General features: G+C 39.5%; 1 protein-coding gene and 1 pseudogene across 10 annotated transcripts in view; both read left to right on the plus strand.

Moving 5' to 3' along the window:
* The window catches only part of ERBIN (erbb2 interacting protein), a 150,732-nt gene that overhangs the window by 51,968 nt on the left and 80,635 nt on the right, over nt 1-18,129 (plus strand). For 9 of the 10 annotated variants that reach the window (XM_030926953.1, XM_030926956.1, XM_030926954.1 and 6 more), the window contains exon 2: nt 15,138-15,185. The gene's annotated coding sequence lies outside the window, so the exon portion shown is untranslated. Of the gene's footprint in view, nt 1-15,137; nt 15,186-18,129 lie in introns of those variants that run through there. The other variant, XM_030926958.1, reaches the window with a different exon arrangement.
* LOC104665798 lies at nt 10,326-10,714 on the plus strand (annotated as a pseudogene).

The following is an 18,129-nucleotide window of genomic DNA, read 5'->3' on the forward strand; positions in this document are numbered from 1 at the left end:
GTCTGGTTTAACATAGCATAATGTTTCCAAAGTTCATACGTGTTGTATCATGTATCAGTACTTCATCCTTTTTATAGCTGAATAATACTCCACTGTAGGGATAGATGACATTTTGTTTATTCATTGGCGGATGGACATTTGAGTTGTTTTTACTTTTGGGTCACTGAATAACACTGTTATGAACATTAGTTACAAATTTTTCCAAGAACATGTGTTTTCAGTTCTTTTGGATACCTAGGAGTGAAATTGTTGTATCATATGATAATTGTGTTTACCTTTTTGGAGGGACTGCCAGCCTCTTTTTCAAAGTGACCATACCGTTTTGTGTTCCCATCAGCTGTGTTTGAAGTTCCAGTTTCTCCACATCCTCCCAGTGTGTTATTGCCTGTCTCGATTATAGGCATCCTAGCGAGTATAAAACGGTAATGTCATTGTGGTTTTGATTTGTATTGCCCAAATGACTAATAATATTAGCATCTTTATGGGATTTTGGTGGCATTTGTTTTATCTTTGGGAGAAATGCCTGTTCAAATCCTTTGCCCTTTTTTAAGTTTTGTTTTTTGTCTTTTTGTTTAGTTTTAAGAGTTCTTTATCTATTCTGGCTAAAAGTTCATTATCAGATATATGATTTACAGATATTTTCTGCCATTCTGTGGTTTGTCTTTGTACTTTATTGGTAATACTAATATTTTTTATTTTGATAGGAATGTCTCTAGTGTTTTATTCTGGACACTGATGGTTAGTTTTCTATTGAGGAAATACACTGTTTCTAATATACTAAGAATTTTGTCAAGAATAGATGTTGACTTTTATTTAGATTTATTACCTTTTGGTATTCCCCCTTTTGTCTCATTGTATGATGAGGTGTTGTCAGTAGATTTTTCTCACGTAGAGAAAAATCGTCTTGGCATTCCTAGAATCAATTCTCCTTAGTCATGTTTTACTATTACTGTTGCATTTGAGTTGCTTTCGTATAATTTAGGATTTTTTGAAGTATTCTTTAATCTAAATATAACATTTTTGTTCTTGAATCTAAATGTTAAATTCTAATGTTAGATCTAAATGTTAGATTCAAGAATACTTCAGAAAATCCTAAATTATATAGAAGCAACTAAATGGTTGCTTTATACTGACTTTGAGAGGTGTTGGTATCACAGTTACATTAAATCTTCCTTCTTTCTTGTGAACCCTGAACCTTGCAAATTTCACCTCCTGAAAGTTTGCAAGCACTGGGTTCATGTTGTCCTTTACAGTAGTAATTTTGACAAATTTCACCCATGATTTCATCTGTGATTTTCTATTTCTTGAGAAAATTCTTGTAATTTGTATTTTTATATAAAGTCATGTATTGTAAAGCACATCACTATTTGAGCTTAGTAATTTTTTTTTACAATACTTTTTTGTGTGTTTGTTTTTGAGGCAGGGCCTCCCCCTGTCACCCAGGCTGGAGTGCAGTGGCATAATCATAGCTTACTATAGCCTGATAGCCTCAAAATCCTGAACTCATGCTATCGTCCTGAGCAGCTGGGACTATAGGCATGTGTCACCATGCCCAGCTAATTTTGTAAATTTTTTGTAGAGACAAGGTCTCACTATGTTGTGCAGGCGGGTCTCTTAACTATGGGCCCCAAATGATCCTCCCACCTGCACCTTGCCTAAAAATACTTTTTATCTGTATTGTTAAATTACCGTTCTGATTCCTACTCGTATGTTTTATTTCTTTAAATCTGCTGGGAAATTGTCTGTTCTTTATATTTCTCTGCTTCTACCAAAAACAACTAGCTGATGGATTTAGTCATTTTTACTGTTTCTCTTTTCTAAATAATTAATTCCTGCTTTTTTCTTTAAATCCCTTCACTGAGTGGAGACATTGGATGGGGAGTTGGATATACAAGTCTGAGGTTTAGGAGAGTGGTCCAGGCTTCAGTAAAGCAGGCATTTCTGGTGTCCTGCATCACAGTTCTCTTGGCTCACCTCTGATTTTTAACCCCTCCTGCAGGAAATAATACCATGAAAGCTTAGACTCACCTCAGGCTGAGCTTCCTGCTGCAAACACACTCTTCATTTTTTGGCCCCAGTGATTTCTTTTCTGTGGGAGGCCAACAAGATTAGAAAGTAAGCATAGATTGGTAGTGAGGCAGAGGTAATGCCTATAGAGGCAGTGCTGCTCCTGTATCATACTGGATGGATAAAAGCTCACGTCTCATTCTATCTGGAGAGAATTTTGAGAGACCATCTATATGCTTCTTGGGAGGTTTAAGTAGATTGATCCCCTGTTATCTTTAGGGATGACATTGACAGTATACTATTCCTTATATTGGCTTTTCTTCCATCCCTGTCTTACTCTTCCTGCTCCCGTAGGTCATTCTCTAGACAAACTACTTTTACTCAGGTTCTTACCTCAGTCATTGCTTTTGGGAGAACCCAAACTAAGATAGCAGTCATTAAAGTACTTAGTATTTAAAAGGTAGGTAAGAGTTCAGGAATTGAAACTGGCTGATCACCAAAGGTGTGAGTATATATAGAAAAGAAGGCCAAGATCTGTGTTCTTTGTATTGTTAGGAATGAGTTAAGAGGTTGGCATAAAGAGGAGCAACTAGCAAAGGAAATTGAGATTTGACCAGTGGTATAGAAACAAAACTAGGAGAATGTGTGGTGTGTTGGAAGCTAAATGAAGAAAACTTGGAAAGTAAGGGGAAGCGATGCTGCTAAGAAAGCAAGGGGGGGGGGGGGGGTGAATGAATTTAGATTGTCTATTGAATTTATTTTATTTATTTGTTTGTTTATTTTTGAGGCAGAGTCTCGCTCTGTCACCCAGGCTGGATTGCAGTGGCGGGATCTTGGCCCACTGCAACCTTTGCCTCCTGGGTTCAAGTGATTCTTCTGCCTCAGCCTCTCGAGTAGCTGGGATTACAGGCATGTGCCACGGTGCCCAGCTGATTTTTGTGTTATTAGTAGAGACAGGATTTCACTATGTTGGCCAAGCTGGTCTCGAACTCCTGACTTCAAGTGATCTGCCTGCCTCGACCTTCCAAAGTGCTGGGATTACAGGCGTGAGCCACCACATCCAGCCGTATTTTTTTGTTTTTTTATTTTTCGCGATGGAGTCTCACTCTGTCACCCAGGCTGTAGTGCAGTGGCGCAATCTCAGCTCACTGCAACCTCTGCCTCCCAGATTCAAGCGATTCTCTTGCCTCAGCATCCTGAATAGCTGGAATTACAGGTGCCCGGCACCATGCCTGGCTAATTTTTGCATTTTTAGTAGAAATGGGCTTTCACCATGTTGGCCAGGCTGGTCACGAACTTCTGGCTTCAAGTGATCCGCCTGCCTTGGCGCCTCGCAAAGTGCTGGGATTACAGGTGTGAGCCACTGCGCCTGGCCAGATTGTCTGTTGACTTTAGATGTTTTAAGAACAGTTTTTCTTGAAATGATGGGGACAAAAGTGTGGTTGGAGTGGATATAGGAACACTTGATAGAATAATTGAAGTCACTGCATGTGGACAACTTGTTTGAGGAATTTTTCTGTAAAAGACAGCAGAATAATGTGTTGGTAGCCGTAGAGAGAGATGTGGTTTCAGGAGAGATTCTTTTTAAGATGAAAGAAAAAATACACCTACTTGGTATAGCATATTGCTGTGTGTGGTCACAATCAATTTAGAGTATTTTAGACTGTTTCTCTTTATAAGGATAGACTTAATATTCCCCATCATAATTAGGGTTCTTTCTAGTTAATTTGACTGCCTTTTTCTGTTTCCATTTAGGGCTCCCTAAGTCATGCATAATGATTTCATGGAGGAAAAGACGTTGTTACAAGTTACTAGGAGAAACAAAGGTGATTGGGAATTACTCTGGCATAGACATAAACATGAGGAAGTGAAGAGAAGTGATGGAATACATGTGGGGAAATTAATCCTGCTACCGTATTGCGTCTTATGGGGAAGAGTTTAGAATCCAGTCAAGACTGTATGAGAGGCTGGGCACAGTGGCTCACACCTACGATCCCAGCACTTTTAGAAGCTGAGGTGCTTGGATCACTTGAGGCCAGGAGTTTGAGACCATTCTGGCCAACACGGTGAAACTCCATCTCTACTACAATTACAAAAATTAACTGTATGTAGTGGCGTACACTTGTATTCCCAGCTACTGTGGAGGCTGAAGCATGATAATTGCTTGAACCCGGGAGGCAGAGGTTGCAGTGAGCTGAGATGGCGCCACTGTACTCCAGCCTGGGTGACAGAATGAGACTGTCTCACACAAAAAAAGAAAGATTATACAAGAAAGCTATTTCTAGGTTTGAAACAATGCCACGATTTAATTTCCCTGTCATATTAAGCAATAGCTTTGTGAATATACATATTTGTAATCCATATTGTCACAAACATCTTTGCACACCTTTTGTTGACCTATTGTTGAAAATAGCCAAGTCAACTCTATGCTAGGAACAGGTGAAATTTACCCACAGACTTCCAGTCTTTATTTTATGCAGTTTCACCTTTTCCAAGTATTGTTATGAGCCATATTGAGCTGTTTTCTTTCCTTGTTCTCTCCCACCTCTTCCTTCAGATTATAGAATGGTCTTATGTCAGCTTTTCATAGTTAATTCTGTCTGAGATGTTTGCATTTGTAGTCATATGTCTAATTGTGGAATGAACGAGTTTTTCTGTTGAAAAAAAATTGAGGCTTTCTTGTTTCTTAAGTTATGTCAGTCCTGCTACACTGAGATGGAAGAGAATTCCACAGATTCTTCTACCTTGATCTACACTTATAAAATAGGGCTAACAAAAATTGATGGACTCAAAGAAACCTTAGTGATCTGAATTTCAGAGTTAACAAGAGTTCTGTGTAGGTGAATGTGGCAGTTTGCCTGCCTGGGGGCAAGTGTCTGGTATCAGTATAGGTGGATAATATGGAGAGACATTGAAGTTATAGGATAAAGGCATTCGAGAATTAGGATCCTTGAATGACAGTGGGGGCTTTAGGGAAGATGTGGGACTCTGACAGAGCCTCAAAGACAAAAATCAAATAATTATGCATGATACTTTGGTTCTGTCTTCCCCTGTTACATTTTGCCAAGAAGTTGCAGGATAGGAGAGGATTGAAAGCATAGAGAAATCATGTAGTCCTGCAAATTCAAGGAGTGCTTGGAATTTGGGACCCTGTTGGACTTGAATCTGAAGGTAAACTGAAAGAAAAAATATTTGGAACTGCAACCCAAACTTCTACTACCTCAGATTTGACAAGATTGAAAAGGTGACTTTGGGTCAGTGATGGGGAGGTTGGGATTTGGACTTATTACAGATGAATTCAGTCTAATTAAAGCTGCTGCCAGTCCCAGCTCAAATGGACTCTACTAGAAATCTGAATTTCCAACCTTTATCCTGGGAGAAGTAGAAGGACCTTACACTCCCTGGGAAATAACACTTAAAACAATGTTATAGTGAGGCGTGGTGGCTTATGCCTGTAACCCTAGCACTTTGAGAGGTGGAAGCAGGAGGATTGCTTTAGCCCAGGAGTTCAATACCAGCCTGGGCAACATAGTGGGACCCTGTCTCCACAAAAAATAAAAAATTGCTGACTGTGGTGGTGGTACATGCCTATAGTCCCAGCTATTTGGGTGACTGAAGTTGGGGATTACTTGAACCTGGGAGGTTGAGGCTACAGTGAGCTGAGATTGTGCCAGTGACCTCCAGCCTGGGTGACTGAGACCCTGTCTGAAAAAAAGCCCCAAAACCAGATGAATAAAATTATACTGAATTTCTGACTATTACCTTATAGTGTCTAGAATATTATAAAATATATGAAACATACAAAGACATGGAAAAGGGTGATTGTATAGGCTTATAGATGACCCAGTTATTGGAATTAGGAGAAAAGAACATTAAGGCAATTGGCAGGATAACATATGGGGGATTGAGTATTTCAGGTGAGTAATGGAAGTGCCAAAAAACCAAATACATATTCTGGAACTGAAAAATAGAATATCTTACATCTAAAAAATTGATCAAATAGCCTTAATGGCAGATTTATGATAAGAAATAAAGACGGAAGGAAATGGTAAATGTGAATAAATACAAAAGTTTATTTTCTAGTTTTTAAATTTATATAAATGACAGTGGATAGCACAAAGCCAAAAATTACAATGTATTGTAGAATTTATAGTATGTATCAGTAAAATATAAGACAGCACAAAAGATGGAAGTAAATACATGCATACTCTTTTATAGTACTTAGATGATATGTGAAATGGTATAGTATCATTTGAAAATGGGCTATGTTGAATGAAGAATGCATATTGTAATTTCTAGAGCAACCAAAAATGTAGGATAGCTAAAAGTCCATAAAAGGAGATAAAATGGAATAAAAGGAAAACTTTATTAGAAGGTAAGAAAAGATGAACAAAGAACAAATAGAAAATAAATATGAGGCTGGGTGTGGTGGCTCACACCTGTAATCCCAATGCTTTGGGAGGTGGAGGCATTGGGGATCACTTGAGGTCAGGAGTTTGACACCAGCCTGGCCAACATGGGGAAACCCTGTCTCTACTAAAAGTACAAAAACTACTTCGTGTCGGGCGCAGTGTCGGGCACCTGTAGTCCAAGCTACTCGGGAGGTTGAGGCAGGAGAATCGCGTGAACCTGGGGAGTGGAGGTTGCAGTGAGCTGAGATCGTGCCACTGCACTCCAGCCTGGGTGACAGAGCAAGACTCCGTCTCAAAAAAAAAAAGAAATAATAATGTGACAGTTTTAAGTTCTGTCATGGTAATAATTACGTAAAATATGAAAGATCTAAGCCCACCATTAAAACATAGAAATTGTCAAATTTGATTTCTAAAAAGACCCAACATTATGCTTCCTACAAATGGGTACTTGAAATGTAAAGACGTTTAGTTAAAAGTAATGGATGGAAAATATATACCACATTAACACTAATCAAGAGAAAGCTCCTATAGGACTATCGTGACATCAGGCAAAATATTAAAAGACAAGGATTACTAGCAGGGAAAAAAACCTCATAATGTTAGAAGGATCCATTCACCAAGAAGGTATGAGCCCTAAATATCTGTTCACGGTATAGCGGACCTCCAATATACATGAAATAAAAATAAAAGAATAGACAAATTTACAACTGTAGTTAAGAGATGCCTATACTTTTCGATAACTTACAGAAAAAGAAAGCCGTAAATTGGTAAGGCTATAGAAGATTTGAACACAACTGTCAACCAATTTTATCTAATTGACATTTATAGAACATTATACCCAAGAGATGCAGTATGTGACATTCATGTACACATGGAACCTCTCACTAAGAATTATGTGGGACCATCGAAAGTCTCAACATATTTCAAAGACTTGAAATGGTAGTACTGTTCTGTTGACTGTATTGGAATTACATAGAAATCAGTAACAAAATGAGGTTTGGTAGATTACCAAATATTTTGAAATTAAGGAAGTCAATTTTGAATAACCCATCAGTAAAAGAATAAATCAGATGGAAAATTAGAAAGGATGTTAAATATATTCAGCAAAAGACAACATCAAAATTATTAAATGTGTGCTTAAATTATTAAAGTAGTACTGAGATAATTTGTATCTTTAAAGTTTAATGAAGAAATAAGGATTAGAAAGTTTTATTCTAAGGACAGAAAAAGAAATTCAGAATAAGTGAAAGGCAGAAAATATAGAGAAGAAAGCAGAAATCAATGAAATAGAAAGCATACTCTAAGAAAATGAACAAAATATAACATTTCCTCTTTGAAAAGATAATCCAATTGATAAACCTGTAGCAAGATTGACTGAGGGGAATAAAAAAATCCGCAGCTTACTGATACAAAAAATGGGGGGTGCTTATGGTACAGATTCTATAGCTGTTAGAAGGATAAAAAGGAAATAACTATTTAAAACTTTGTTTGTTATTTTTAAACAACAAAAACCAATTGTTTTAGTATCTGTTTCTGTGTTAGGAATCTCTCCACCACTTGGTGGCTTAAAACAACAGCAGTTGACTGTTTCTCTGAATTATGTGAATCAGCATGTGGTCCTTTATCCCAGGCTTCTTTGTGGCATTGTATTCTCCGGGCAACATTCAAAGAAGGTAAAGGTGGACTTTGCAAATCATGAGGCATGGGGACTGTCACTTGCCCAACAAAACTTACGCTGCATTGAGTTGATGTAAACAAGTCACAAGGCCTGCCCAATTTGTGGGGTTGGGGAAATAGATTCTATCTCATTATTTTAGGTGGTGTAAAACATTCTGGCCATGTTTTTCAGTCTACAGTGGTTAAGTCAGAAATAGTGAAGTCTGAGATTTTACCCTATTTACAAGCTAAAAAGTTAAGCCTGCCAGAAAACAGAATACCTTTAGATTAGAGACAGAGAGGTTATTACCACAAAAGCAGTAACTAGAGGAATGTCTTGTGTCAGTTCTTTAAACCTTAATCTTCAGAGGGTGACATACTGAGAGTCCTATAGTACCTGCTCGTGCAGTAGTGTACGTAATAGGAGAAGAACCCCAAAATAGAAAACCTGATCTTATTTAGGACCACTGGTAACCTGTCCATCCTCTCCTCTGGAGTATAAGCAAGTCTTTTCTGGAGAGGGGAAGGTGGACTCTCTGAAACTTGCTTAGTGTTACTATCCTAGAATGTCTCTATACAAACACCTTATATAAATAACATTACTCAGAGGACCGAGAAGATGCAGGAATGTGAAATGTTTATGGAGAATTTTCTTTCAATGCAGTGTAATCTCGATCACAATAATTTGCCTTCCTCTCTTATACAAAATTTGATCTCACTTCTCCAAAAGTCTTATTCCATTAAAGTATGAGACTTGGATGATCTGTCTCATCAAAGTGAGATCTAGATACAGATAAGGCTTCTCAATGCCATTTGTAATTAGAAAAATGCAAAATTAAGAAAGACTGAAAATACCAAGTGTTGGTGAGAATGTAACTGTAATTTTCTTTTCTGGGAATGTTAAATAATAAAACCACTTTGTAAGACAATAGTTTTGAATAGAATTAAATTACTTACAGACTATGACCCAGCAGTTTCATTCCCATGTATTTACCCATGAGAACAGAACCCTGTGTTCTTATTAACACTTGTACACAAATGTACTTTTATTCAGGACAGGCTGCCTTGGTCAGGTGTTGACTGGGAAGGGGCAAGTGTGAACCTTTTAGGGTGATGGAAATGTTAACATGTCTTGATTCCTGCTGGTTATATGATTGTATCTCTCTACCATCATACTCTTAGAATGTGTTCATTATGTAAATTGTATCTAAAAATACAAAAATGGAAAATTTTGCAAATGTAAGGATTCCCTGGTAATTCAGTGTATATGTCTACCACTTAATTGCACAGTAATACATTTTTAGATATGTTTAGGTTAACCATAGTTTGATTTTAACACTGTTAAATTTTAACACTGTTCGTATTGAAAAAACACCCAGCTTTCTTCTTGATTAGAATTAGGCTAATGGGACCAGACACTGATGTTGATCTTCTAGTTATAAGTATGATCTAGCCATCAGCATCTTTTCCTTGTTTCTTGTATATGTTATAGGCATATCACATTTTATATATATTTAGTTTTTGACTGTTGTCTTTCAGAATTACTCTTAACACAGCGTTTATAATTTTTTCTTTCTTTCTTTTTTTTTTTTTTTTTGAGACGGAGTCTCCCTCTATCGCCCGGGCTGGAGTGCAGTGGCCGGATCTCAGCTCACTGCAAGCTCCGCCTCCCAGGTTTACGCCATTCTCCTGCCTCAGCCTCCCGAGTAGCTGGGACTACAGGCGCCCGCCACCTCGCCCGGCTAGTTTTTTGTATTTTTTTTTTTTTTTAGTAGAGACGGGGTTTCACCATGTTAGCCAGGATGGTCTCGATCTCCTGACCTCGTGATCCGCCTGCCTCGGCCTCCCAAAGTGCTGGGATTACAGGCTTGAGCCACCGCGCCCGGCCTATAATTTTTTCATTACTTAAGTTTAAAAACTTTTTTTTACTCTTCTACTTTCTATCTTTATTCTTTTTCATATTATTATTTTAATTGTTATGTACTTATCAGTAAGGGGTTAATAATGTTCATAAAATGCCTTGGAACTAAGCATAAATATACCAAATACAGATTAGCAACATTGTGATAACTATGATTAAACTAAATGATCTTACACAACCACTAAATATCGTCTGATAGGTGTGGGCATGCCTGAGGAGGCTTTGTTTTACATTTTTACTAAATGAAATATTGCACCACGTAAGATTGCTCTTAAATCCAGTCGAGTATACATGTGTGCCTCGAGGCGACCCCGGAGTGCAGCCTTGCCATGGCCTCCGAAGCTTCTCCGCATCTCAGGGCGCCCCCGCAACTCTCTGTGGATCTGGAGGCCTGGCATCTATGAGGATGACGAGGGGAGGACCTGGGTGACCATGGTTATGCAACCTGTATCCCCTGAACAGAGAATGGGCTGGGGGCTCGAGCTCACAGGGCAGCACATATGAACCCAGCATCACGGTGCACATGTGGCAGATGCCAGTGCACACCCCGGAGCCACTGTCCCCCAGCCAGCTGCTCTTCTCCCAGCTGCTCCCCGTGTGGCAGCTCTACCCCAGGAGGAGGTACCAAGCAGCAAATTCCAGTTTCTGGGAAATAGTGGACCAGATCGTTTCCATGGAGCAGCTGGTCCTAACATATTGGCCGGCAAGGAATGACTGACATTGGGAGTGGCTGGCCCTGCTTGCCCCGACTCCTCTGGCCTCATGTCTCTTCGCGCCCCCTCAGTGAGGATCTTTGTGTACCTGCTATTCCGTTTGCACATCCAGCATGGCCTCCTTGCAGGCAGGAGGCAGTGGGGTCCCTGCCTGCTCAGCTTCTCTCATTTTCTTCACTTATCAGTCTTGTCCTGATCCACTCAGATCTGTACTGAGGGCACTTGGCCTGGATGGGCTTCACTAGGGGCCCTGTCTGTGCACTGGGCCCGTTTCCCCTGCTGGCTGCAAGCCATGGGTTCTCTTTCTCCTCTCTGCCCCTCATGCTGATCTTCCAGATGCCACTCCCAAATGTCCTTGACTCCATACCCACTAGGCTGCATACCCAGCCAGGCCTCTGGCACCCTCAGTGCAGCCCATGTTTGGAAACTCACCATCAGCAGTCAGTGGCTTGGTTTAAGAGATGGCCGCAGAGGGAACTGAGTCTGGATGTGTACTTGGATGCCCTGGGGGTATCAGTTCTGCTGACACTTTGGCCTGAAATAGATGAAGTGCTGAGCAAGCAGTGTATGCTGGAGCCTCAGTGAGTCCATCTGCACAGTGGGGAGTATGGAGGGATGGGTTTGGCCTGTGCTTCTGCTTGTTCAGTCCTTCAGCTCACAGCAGGATGCTAATCCATGAAGGTGACCTCGCAGTACTGGTTAATTAAACTTATTGCTCACTGAAAAAAGAAATATATAGCCAGGTATATCTTGTGATCTCTTTAGGTAAATAGAAAATGTGCTTTATTAAAAAAAAATCTTCACAGTGATTTTACTTTTCAATTTTTATAGTAATTCTCAAACTGAGACTTTTGTCAAAATAATCTCAAGCAGAGGATGGGGAAGGCTAAATGATAGTGGCTATGGTATAGATGAAATAAGATTGACCATGCATTGATTATTGTTGAAACTGTGTTGGAAAAAGGAATCACATGACTTTTTTTATTGTTGTTGTTTTGAGATGGAGTCTCTGTCGCCCAGGCTGTAGTACAGTGGCGCGATCTTGGCTCATTCCAGCCTCCGCCTCCCAGGTTCAAGCAATTGTCTCGCCTCAGCTTCCTGAGTAACTGGGATTACAGGTTTGCACCATCACGCCCAGTTAATTTTTGTATTTTTAGTAGAGATGGGGTTTCACCATGTTGGCCAGGCTGGTTTCAATCTCCTGACTTCGTGATCCACCTGCCTCAGCTTCCCACAGTGCTGGGATTACAGGCGTGAGCCACCACACCCGGCCCGACATTTTGTTTAAGACAAAGAATTTTGAGTTTTATACTGTACCTAATTTACTAAATCAGAATCTCCAGGGAGAGAGTATAGTATCTGTATTTTTCAAAAACAATGAGTGAATATTAAGTAGCTAGTTGCAGTTACAGCCAAGATACGTTTTTCTTCCTCATGAGCAGCTTTTTAAATTGGTGGCAGAGTTTACTAGGGCAGTCTATGAATGGTTGCCCAGATCCTGCTTATGAAAATTATCAGTGAGCTCCTCTTTTTCTCTACTAAATTATTTCTATCTATCTGCCTACAAATCTAGTGTTGTAGCTCTTCATTCATATTCGGGTCTGGCGACTACTTTATTTTTCTAATGTTTTATATAGCAAAACTACCTGAGTTGTCTGTTCTAGTTCTTCTGCTCTTTCTTGAATCCCTTCCAAGTAGTGTTTTGCCCCACCAACTAGAGGTGATTTTGTCAAGATAATCAATGACTTTCACATTAATACACAGTGGCCATTCTAAGTCCTTATTAACAGAGGTGATAACATCCTCCTCCTTGAAACATTTTTTTTTTTCCACCTGGCTTTTAGAATATCACACTTTTTCTGTCGGGGTGGAGTGTCTCTTTTGCTTCACTTGACTGCTTCTCTTCAGTGTCCTTTGCTGGTCTGTAATGTTTTGGGGCTCAACCATTGAACCTATTCTCTTTTCTGTCTGCCCTCATGCCCTTGATGATCTCATCTAGTTTCATTGCTTTAAATATCATCTATAAGCAGATGACTTTCAAATTTGTATCCACAGCTTGGATCTCTTCCCACATCTCTGAATGCCTGTATCTAGCTGCTTACTCAATGTCCTACTCAGATATCTTTCAAGTATTTCAAAGTAAAGTTTTTGAATACAAGCATCTCTCTTCTCTCTGCCCTGCTCCTACCATGGTCTTATTCCATTTCAGTTTACTGGCAGCTCCATTCCACCAGACTGTCATATCTGTGGGAGTCTGTATGAGTGACAGAAGACTTGGTGGCAAACTTTGCTTGCTGTACACACAGCTTCGTTGTTGCTGCTGTTGTTTTTTGTGGCATGCAGTATATGTCGAATTCTTAGAGAACGTTAAACACACACGTTAAACACGTTAGTCCTATACCATTTGGCATAGCGACAAATAGTTTGATGTATTTAGGGCAATTCTGAAATTCTGAAACACATAAATGGATATCACTCTGAGTTTTTAAGAAAAAGATGATTTATGATGTATGCACTTTTTATTAAGACTATTATTTATTAAGCTGTCTCACTTTGGAATGTGTTGGCTGCAAGTACAGAAAACATAGAAATAATTTAAGCAAATAAGGGAATTAGTTTTCCCACATACCAAGAAATCCAGAAATAGAGAATAGTTAGCATTAATTCAGCTGCTCAGCAGTGCTATTTGAAACCCCAGCTTGTTTTGTTTTTTTCCTCTGTCTTATTTATTGGCTGGTTATTATTCCTCATGCTTGTTGACTTATGGTAATAGGATGGTTGTTTCAGCACTAGATACTGTATACACATACAAGGCTAGAAAAATGGGAGAGTGGTGGTGTCAGACATATTTGCTCCCATTTATCAGGAAAGCAAATGTTTTTCCAGAATTAACCCGCATTTCACCACCAAAGCAGACTTCAGAATATAAGCCTTTGATTTTCACTGCGTTACCCATTTCTTGTTGACCCCTCCAGGCATGGAAAGCTCAAAAGTGGTAATTGAGCTGGGCCCCTTACTGCCCTGAATAATCTAGAGTCTTGAAAGGAAGGCCAGATCACACCTATAAACCCAGCACTTTGGGAGGCTGAGGTGGGTGGAAGGATTGCTTGAGCCAGGAGTTTGAGACCAGCTTGGGCAACATAGTGAGACTCTGTCTCTACACACACACACACAAGAAAAAAAGAAAAAAAGGGTACCTGGCTGTGGTGGTGCATGCTTATAGTCCCACCCACTCAAGAGGCTAAGGCAGGAGGATCCTTTGAGCCCAGGAGGTCGATGCTGAAGTGAGCCATGATTGTGCCGCTGCATTCTAGCCTGGGTGACAGAACAAGATCCTGTCTCAAAAAAAAAAAAAAAAAAAAATTCCGGGCGTGGTGGCTCACGCCTGTAACCCCAGCACTTTGGGAGGTCAAGGCGGGTGGATCACTTGAGGTCAGGAGTTTGAGACCAGCCTGGTCAACGTGGCAAAACCCCGTCTGTACTAAAAAAAAGAGTTAGCCAGCTGTGGCGCGTACCTGTAATCTCAGCTACTCGGCAGGCTGAGGCAGGAAAGTTGCTTGAACCCAGGAAGCAGAGTTTGCAGTGAGCTGAGTTTGCACCACTGTACTCCATCCGGGGCAACAGAGTGATACGTCTCAAAAAAAAAAAAAAAGTATTAGAAGGGAAAATAAATTCCATGAACAGTTAACAGTGCCTGCCACATAGAACTATGAAAAATTACTAAGATATAATTTGCCGAGTTTATTTGCTTGGAAAATTATTTCCCAGTAAGTTCAAATTAATGGCATTTTAATGGTAGGTGAAAGAGTATTTATTTATATAATGAGGGCTCTCAATAGTTTATAAATGTATGAAGACTATCCACTGTAAAGATAGCCATTTGGCTGGGTGCAGTGTCTCACGTTTGTAATCCCAGCACTTTGGGAGACTGAGGTGGGAGAATCACTTAAGGCCAGGAGTTCAAGACCAGCATGGTCAACATAGTGAGACTCTGTCTCTAAAAATAATTTTAAAATTAACTGGGTATGGTGGTGTACACCTGTAGTCCTAGCTACTCAGGAGGCTGAGGTGGGAGGATTGATTGAGCCCAGGGGTTTGAAGCTGCAGTGAGCCATGTTTGTGTCACTGGGCTCTAGCCTAGGTGATAGAGTGAGACCCAGTCTCTTAAAAAAAAAAAAGAAAGCTAGTCATTTATTTAGAAGCTAGTAAATATGTGTATGTGTGTGCATACACTTGTGTGTGTGTTTTTAAGAGGCTAATATTTTGGTGTGACTATTTGGTCTTAACTATTTTCAGTTTACAGAGGTTAATTTTTGAGAAGTTTAACTTTTGTATAAATGAGATATTAAAAGAGATGTTCCTTAAAGTCATAAGGATTCGTTTTTATTGTTAATTTTTTTTTTTTTTTTTTTTTTTTGCTTTCTATAGAATGTTGGCTCAATTAAGAAACATCAGGGAGATAAATTCAACCCAGCGGTAAGTAACTTCAATTTCTTTTGGTAGAAAGTTTTCAGCAGCCAGTTACAGTGGCACACACCTCTAATCTCAGCACTTTTGGGAGGTCAGTGCAGGAGTTTGAGACCAGCCTGGGCAACATGGCGAAACCCCCATCTCTGTAGAAATTACAAAAATTAGCTGGGTGTGGTGGCTGGTGGCATGGTAGTACCCTTGGGAGGCTGGTGGGAGGATCGCTTGAGCTTGGGAGATGGAGGCTGCAGTGAGCCAACATCACAGCACTGCACTCCAGTCTGGGCGACAGAGTGTGACCCTGTTGCCAAAAAAAAAAAAAAAAAAGCTTATTATTGTGCTCATTTTCTGGGTCGACACTTTCTTCTCCATTGTGATTAGAAGATTCTTATGTCTACAGTGTTACTTCTGATTTATAAAGTGGCTCTTCCTTATGACATACCTGAAATTCTAATTAGCAGTTCCCATGTTGATCAGTTCAGTTCCGATCAGGCTAGGCTTTCTTCCTTTTGGATTACTTCCTTGTGTTATTCTGTAAAGGAGACTCAGTCTCTGGGTACTGTTACTCATTTACTTCTCTTTCATATGTTACTTTCCTCCTCTGCCCTCAAGAATTAAGGTTTTCAACCTTTCTTATCAGTCAGCAGTTCTTAGTCTATACCACTTGCATTTGCAGGCCTATCTAGATTTGGCACTCATTTTTATGTTGGCACTAGGCCCACTGAATTTGATCTGAGGTCTAAATTGCTCTCTTTGTAGTCTCTATTCACAGAAAGTTTTCCTTTGAGACGTAAACTCTATTTAGCTTCCTAGAGCCCAATATCTAATCTTCCTTTTCTGAATTCGTTCTCCTTTCAGAGAAGTTCTACAATTTCTGTTTGTCGGTCTACAACATGATTAGCTCTACAGAAAAAAACTTGGAAATTGTTATATCTCCATTAACAATTACTTGACCCTATAAATTGCCTTATACCTCAAGTGCCCTACATCTTTATATGTTATCTTTATATGTTTGGACCCAATATGGTCCAGTGGCCATTAAGCGTTTAAATGTGTGACTTATAAACTGAATTTTAAATTTTATTTGATTTAGCTTTTAACACTAAGTTTAAATAGCCACATGTGTCTAGTGGCTACCATACTGGACCTAGCAGATAGAATTCTTTCCTATTCTTAAGTGTCCTCCTAACTCAGTATCAGTTGTATTAAAATGTTTAGAACAAGAAATTTTGTATTCGTTTTTGGAATTTTTTAAATGATCTCGTAAGTATATAGGTAAAAATCTAAATTCTCTTCTGGCAATTAAAACCTTCTTATTAGATGAACTGTTTATTCTTATTGATAAAATATGCCTTAATATGAAGATTGTTACTAAGTAGTAAACTTTTATGGATATTTATTTGTTGACAGAGATTTTAGATGGAAACATTTAATGTTTGACATCTTAGTTTCTTTTTTTTAAATTCTGAAGGAGGAGTATGTAGCGAAGATTTACTGATACTTGAATTGTTTTAAGAACCTTCTTTCAAGTATGTGTTATTATATATTGAGAAGCAGTATGGAAGAGCACAGACTCAGTTTTTTCGTGGAAAAATGCAGTTAACAGTACATATCTTAGAACGTTGTAGTGACGATGAAATGAGAGTCTGCATATAGTTTATCTAAAGAACTTAGCACAGTGCCTGGTATGGAGTGACTGAGTAAGTAGGCTGGGTGCTGTGGCTCACGCCTGTAATCCCAGCACTTTGGGAGGCTGAGATGGGCAGATCACGAGGTCAGGAGATTGAGACTATCCTGGCTAACGCGGTGAAACCCCGTCTACTAAAAATACAAAAAAAAAAAATAGCCGGGCATGGTGGTGGGCACCTGTAGCCCCAGCTACTCAGGAGGCTGAGGCAGGAGAATGGCCTGAACCCGGGAGGTGGAGCTTGTAGTGAGCTGAGATCAGGCCATTGCACTCCAGCCTGGGTGACAGAGCGAGACTCCGAGACTCCGAGACTCCGTCTCAAAAAAAAAAAAAACAGTAAGTTGTAGTGACAATGAAGTGAGAGTCTGCATATAGTTTATCTAAAGAACTTAGCACAGTGCCTGGTATAGTGTGATTAAGTATAGTAAAAAAAAAATTTTTTTTGCGACGGAGTCTCGTTGTGTTGCTTGCGCTGGAGTGCAGTGGCACCATCTCGGCTCACTGCAGCCTCCGCCTCCCGGGTTCAAGCAGTTATCCTGCCTCAGCCTCCCTAGCTGGGATTACAGGCATGCACCACCACGCCCGGCTAATTTTTTTGTGTAAAGATGGGGTTTCGCCATGTTGGCCAGGCTGGTTTCAAACTCCTGACCTCAAGTGATCCGCCTGCCTTGGTCTCCCAAAGTGTTAGGATTACAGGTGTGAGCCACTGCACCCGGCCTAGAATAGCCAATTTTTTAAAAAGATTGCAAGGGAAATACATACTTTACTCTTTGTCACTTTTAAAATACCATATAATATGAAGTAGGAGAATTAGAAGCAGTGCCTTGCAGATCCCTGTTACAGCTTCAGGCAAAAGGAAAAATCGCTAATACCAGATCCTGTCTTTGTTTTAACATTGGACATTTTGTTTATACATGGATTCTTTTTCAGTAATCTGTATTTTTAAAACATTATATTAAGATATTGTATTTATCTTGATTACTGAATTTTTTGATACCTCCTTATATTTTGTGCCTGAGGCCTCACTGGCCTTAACCTAGTCTTGGTCCTGGTTAGAGGTAATCTAATACTCTAATGGAATCTTCTGACTACAGCAAGAATAGATTGTTTTACATAGAAAGAATTGATAACACTAATTATCATTTGTATTTATTTTATTTACTCCTAATATTGCTATAAAGTTGCCAGTATATTTGTGTGGTGTTTGAATTTTTTGGTTTAATTTTATCTTAGAGTATGCTGCACAATTCAAATATTTAAAAGTTG

Source organism: Rhinopithecus roxellana, chromosome 3 (assembly GCF_007565055.1).
Source record: "Rhinopithecus roxellana isolate Shanxi Qingling chromosome 3, ASM756505v1, whole genome shotgun sequence".
Classification (NCBI taxonomy): domain Eukaryota; kingdom Metazoa; phylum Chordata; class Mammalia; order Primates; family Cercopithecidae; genus Rhinopithecus; species Rhinopithecus roxellana.